We start from the raw sequence: 6,078 nt of genomic DNA, 5'->3' as shown, positions 1-6,078 counted from the left end.
TGGAGCACACAAACTCGGGCTAGAGATAATTCCAAAGAGATGAAACAAAGTGGAGTTTTTCAGCAGCCTTTTTAAAAATTGAGGTAAAATTCACATAATATAAAATTAATTATAAAATTCTATTTGATTACAAATAAAATTATATTTTAAAAATATAATTTGAATAATACTTTATACCCAGCTGGGACATTACACTGATGAAAGCTTTCACTTGTTTTTAAAAGAGAAGGTCTCCCTCTGTCACCTGGACTACACTGCAGTGGTACAATCATAGCTCACTACAGCCTTGAACTCCTGGGCTCAATCTCCTAAGTAGCTAGGACAACAGAAGTGTGCCAACATGCTTGGCTAATTTTTTTTTTTAATCTTTTTTTAGAGACAGAATCTTGCTATATTGCCCAGGATGGTCTTGAATTCCTGACTTCAAGTGATTCTCTTGACTCAGCCTCAGCCTCAGCTTCCTAAGTAGCTGGGATTATAGGTGTAAGCCACCACATTTAGCCCATTAACTGTTTTAAAGTGTACAATTCAGTAACATTTTTAATTTTGTGCAATCACCACTTTTGGTTAGTTCCAAGACATTTTTATAACCTCTACACCCATTACATAGTCACTCCCCCGTTTACCCTTCCCCTTAGCCACTGGCAACTCTGGCCTGCTTCCTTTCTCTATGAATTAATCTATTTTGGAAGCTTCATATACAGTAGTAGTTCCTCTTTATTCACAGAGAATACATTCCAAGACCCCCCAGTAGATGCCCAAATCTGCACCAAATCCTACATATACTAAGTCTTTTTGATCTGATAACTGAGAAATCTACTAAGTGAGATATATGGCGTAAAAAGGGATGATTCACATCCCAGGTGGGACAGAATGGAAAGCATGCTTTACCGCACTACTGAGTATGGCACACGATTTAAAACTTAACAATTGTTTATTTCTGAAAATTTTCATTTAATATTTTCAAACTGTAGTTGACTCAGATAAATGAAACCACAGAAAGTGAAACTATGGATGGAGGAATCGGCTGTAAACAGAATCATATCATACGTGGTATTTGTGTTTGGCTTCTTTCACTTGGCATAATATTAAATATATTTTGAGTGGCTCAAGCAGCTAAGGCACCAGCCACATACACCTGAGGTGGCAGGTTCGAATCCAGCCCAGGCCCACCAAACAACGATGGCTGCAACCAAAAAATAGCCGGGTGTTGTGGCGGGTGCCTGTAGTCCCAGCTACTTGGGAGGCTGAGGCAAGAGAATCGCTTGAGCCCAGGAGTTGGAGATTTCTGTGAGCTGTAATGCCATGGCATTCTACCCAGGGTGACAGCTTGAGGTTCTATCTTAAAAAAAAAAAAAAAGTATATATATATATATATATATATATATATATATACTTTTAGAGACAGAATCTTGCTATATTGCCCAGGATGGTCTTGAATTCCTGACTTCAAGTGATTCTCTTGACTCAGCCTCAGCCTCAGCTTCCTAAGTAGCTGGGATTATAGGTGTAAGCCACCACATTTAGCCCATTAACTGTTTTAAAGTGTACAATTCAGTAACATTTTTAATTTTGTGCAATCACCACTTTTGGTTAGTTCCAAGACATTTTTATAACCTCTACACCCATTAAATAGTCACTCCCCCATTTACCCTCTTATATATATATACTTATATATATACTGACATTTACCCTCTTACTATCACGTACATGATATGAAGTATGTGCCAGTACTTCATTTTTTTGTGTGGCTAAATAATATTCCATTTTTAGATATACATATTTTGTGGGTAACACATCAATTGATGGAAATTTGGGTTGTTTTGGTTATTGTGAACAGTGATGCTGTGAACATTTGTGTACAATTAGATATTTGAATACTTGTTTTCAATCCTTTTTTTGTGATCCAATAAAGTTTTATTTTTCCAACTATGCGCTTGATTGGATCTGTTCATGCATCCTCATAGGCAGCTGGGGCATCTCCACCCTTGGTATTCTGGTGTAAATTACTTGAGCTTTGTGTTTTGAAATCAGCTTGAGAAGTCTGTTACTAAGGAGCTCTTATAGGGCTACCCTGGTCAGGGAACCATAAATCTTCATTTAGTCTCTCTGAGACCACAGCTGGGGTTATAAGCTTATCTTTGGGAACTTCCTTACAGAGTGTGTCATACGTAGCTTTCTCAAACAAGACTAAGTTTTGAGCTTGTCTTAAATGTTGCCTTTGGACCACTTCTTCCTTTTGGCCTTGCCCCCAGATTTGTTCACTGAGTCTTCATCTTTCTTGGCTGACTTTCTAACATCTTTCTTCTTCTTGTCATTGTTGGGCAGCATCATGAAGCTCAGAGAGGAGCTGCCAGTATCACAACCCTGCTGTCAGACAAAAAATTGTTTTCAGTTCTTTTGGGTATACACTAGAAAGTGAGATTGCTGGGTCATATGGGTCATATAGTAATTATGTTCCAGTTCTTTGTAGTTCTATAGTTCTTTGAGAAACTGCAAAACCGTTTTCTGTAGAAGCAGCTCCATTTCATATTCCCATTAGTAATGTATGAGGGTCCAATTTCTCCACATGTTCACCAACATATATTTTCCAATTTTTTTTTTTTTTTTTTTTTAGAGACAAAGTCTTACTTTGTCACCTTCGGTAGAGTGCCATGGCGTCACAATTCACAGCAAACTCCAGCTCTTGGGCTTAGGCAATTCTCTTGCTTCAGCCTCCTGAGTAGCTGGGACTACAGGTGCCTGCCACAATGCCTAGCTATTTTTTTGTTGAAGTTTGGCCAGGGCTGGGTTTGAACCCGCCACCATCGGTATATGGGGCCAGCGCCCTACTCACTGAGCCACAACTCAGTGAGTAGGGCGCCCCCAACTTTTCAAATATATTCATCCTAGTGAGTGTGAAGTGGTATCTTATTGTAGTTTCTATTTGTATTTCCCCATTGAGTAATGATGTTTTGCATCTTTTCATGTACTTATTGCTCATTTTATATATCTTCTTTGGAGAAATACCTATCCAAGTCCTTTGCTGGTTTTTTTAATTGAGTTTTGTTTTATTGATTTGTAAGAGTTATTTACATTTTCTGACTACTATACCCTTACCAAATATATGATTTGCAAATATTTTCTCTCATTATGTCGGTTGTATTTTCACTTTTCGGATAGTGTCTTTTCAGATATAAGTCTTTAATTTTGATAAACTTTTTTTTTAACTGCTTCTGCTTTAGTGTTATTTCTAATAATCCATTGCCAAATCTAAGGTCATGATTTATCCCTGTTTTCTCCTGAGAATTTTTTAGTCTTAGCTCTCACATTTAGATCTTTGATCCATTTTCAGTTAACTTTTGTATGTGGTAATGGTAGGGATCCAACTTCTTTCTTTTGCTGTGGACATCCAGTTGTTCCAGCATCATTTCTTAAAGACTATTCTTTCTTGAATGATTTGGAACCACTGTTAAAAATGAATGGAACATATATGTACAAGTTTATTTCTGACATCTCAATCCTATTAAACTGAACTATATCTACATCCTATATCAGTACCACACTGTTTTGATTTATTGCTGCTCTGTAGTAAGATTTGAAATTGAGAAGTTTGAGTCTTCCCACTTCGTTCTTTTTCAAGACTGTTTTGGCTATACAGGATCCTTTGTAATTGCATGTGAATTTTAGGATCAGCTTTTCCATTTCAGCAAAATGGTCACTGGGATGTGTAGGTACTACATCAAATCTATAGATTATTTTGGATAATGGCACCATCTTAACAGTAATGTCTTCCAACCCATGAACATGGGTTACCACCGCATTTATTTACATATTCTTTTCTTCCAACAATGCTTTGTAACTTTCAGTATATATCATATGCCTCCTTGGTTGAATTTATTACTAATTATTTTATTCTTTTTGATGCTATTGTAAACAGAATTGCTTTATTTTTATTTTCATTGCCAGTATATAGAAATACAAATGATTGTGTGATCTTACATCATACTTGCAACATTGCTGAATTAGCCGTAACAGGTTTTTTGTGTAAATGGATTATTTAGATTTTTTTCTTTTTTTTTGAGACAGAGTCTCACTTTGTCACCCTTGGCAATGATATGGCATATAGCTCACAGCAACCTCAAACTCTTGGGCTCAAGCAATTCTCTTGCCTCAGCCTCCCAAGTAGCTGGGACTACAGATACCCGCCACAATGCCCAGATATTTTTAGAGACATTAAAAACGTCTCTGGCTCAGGCTGTTCTCGAAGATGTGAGCTCAGGCAATCCACTCACCTCAGCCTCCCAAGTGCTGGGATTACAGGGGTGAGCCACCACGTCTGAGAATTTCCTATATAGAACGTCATGTCATCTGGAGAAGAGAGATATTTTTCCTTCTTCCTTTCCAATTCAAATGTCTTCTCTTTTTTTTTTTTGCCCAATGTTCTGGCTAGAACTTCTAGAGAAATGTTAAATAGAAGTAGCCAAAGCATGCATCTTTGTCTTGTTCCTGATCTAGGGGTAAACGTTTTAATTTTTCACACTGAATACAAGGGTAGCTCTGGTTTTTCATGAATGCCTTGTTATCATGTTGAGGCAGTTACCTTCTATTCTTAGTTTGTTGAGTATTTTTATATTGAAAGTACGCTGGTGTTAGTGTTTCTAGGAATTTGTCTATTTCATCTAGTTTATCTAAATTGTTGGCATACAATTGTTTTTATTATTCTCTTATAATTCTTTTTTTTTTTAAATTCATGAGAACCTTTAATAAAAGAAATATACTGGAAAATCTTTTTTCCCCTCCTTGTCCCAGCCAATTTCATCTAATAAAGTATATTTCCTTCTTGAAGACTATACATTTCTAGATTAAAAACTTCTAGACATCAGTGACTAGTTTTGTTTCAGTTTTTATATCTGGCACCTTTCATGTGAGGTGACCCATACAGGTACTAAAACATGTCAACAGTGTTTAACCAAAGCAATGGAGAATCACTAAGGCTTTGCCTTACATGACTGTTGCATTCCTCTTCTTCCTCATCACAGTCTAGACCCTGATAGGCAATCTCAGTAGTGCTATTCTCCTGAAAGAGGTTGCTCTCCAAATCAGATACTCTGGAAGCCTCAGTCGTGACTTTTACTTTCATGCTATGAAAGCCAGTGGAGACCAAGCCCACTTGCAGGTTGACAGGCTCCCCATCAAACAGCAGGAAGTGTGAATTTACCCCTTCTTTGAACCCAGGGGGTTGGTAATCATTTGGTGTCACTGCATTATAGTAGTGGAGTTTCACAGTAAGTACAACATCATTGGGAAGAGGTCCAAGGTTCTGCATCAGCATATACAATTTACGGATCAGTAGAACACTGGCTTTCTTAATATCTTCACTGTTTGTCCCACTTTCAAAGCTTGTGGTGCTGCTCAATCCTATTTCTTGTGTTCATTAAACAGATTCTACCTGTCAAAATCCATGATGGCTCCTTCTTTTGTGTATTTGAATTTGAACTGGTATATTTCAGCCACTTTTGTAAGTACTGCCATGTGTAGCATTTGATGATATGCAGTGATCCAGGACATCTTTTGTCTTCTCGGAGGATTTTTATGCTGAGGTCATCCAAATGGCGCTCTCCGTAAGAGCTCTCCGGAAACAGTCCCCTTAGATATGTTACACATGAGATAGAAGTAGTAAAAAGTTTCTTCACCATTATCAATGACTCCTGCTCGTTAGTGATTTGAGACGGAAAAACTGTTTCCTTAGATGCCTTTTGTACTGTGAATGAATGAGAGAGCTAGGCAGTGGCCATTGTAGAACTATATCAGAATTCTTTCAACAATTCTAACCTCAGGTCGCCGAGGCTCCCCTCCCGACCGCGACTCAACCGCCTTTTCCAGCCCAAACGTATGTAATTCTTTTTTAATGTAAGGTTGGCAGCAATGTCCCTTCATTTCTGATTTTAGTAATTAGATTATTTAGTAATTCTGATTTTAGTAATTCTTTTTTTCTTGGTCACTCTAGCTAAGTTTGTCAATTTTGTTATGTTTTCAAAGAAATAACTTTTGGTTTTGTAGATTCTATTGTTTTCCGATTCTCTATTTCATTTATCT

General features: G+C 37.3%; 1 pseudogene; it reads right to left on the bottom strand.

Annotated features, from left to right (window-relative positions):
- Positions 1-4,805: 4,805 nt before the first annotated feature.
- On the bottom strand, positions 4,806-5,851 carry LOC128590459 (HORMA domain-containing protein 2-like; annotated as a pseudogene).
- Positions 5,852-6,078: the final 227 nt, after the last annotated feature.

This window comes from Nycticebus coucang, chromosome 7 (genome assembly GCF_027406575.1).
Source record: "Nycticebus coucang isolate mNycCou1 chromosome 7, mNycCou1.pri, whole genome shotgun sequence".
In the NCBI taxonomy this organism is placed as follows: domain Eukaryota; kingdom Metazoa; phylum Chordata; class Mammalia; order Primates; family Lorisidae; genus Nycticebus; species Nycticebus coucang.
Note: the sequence above shows the minus strand (reverse complement) of the source record. Positions and strands in the feature narration are given on the sequence as shown.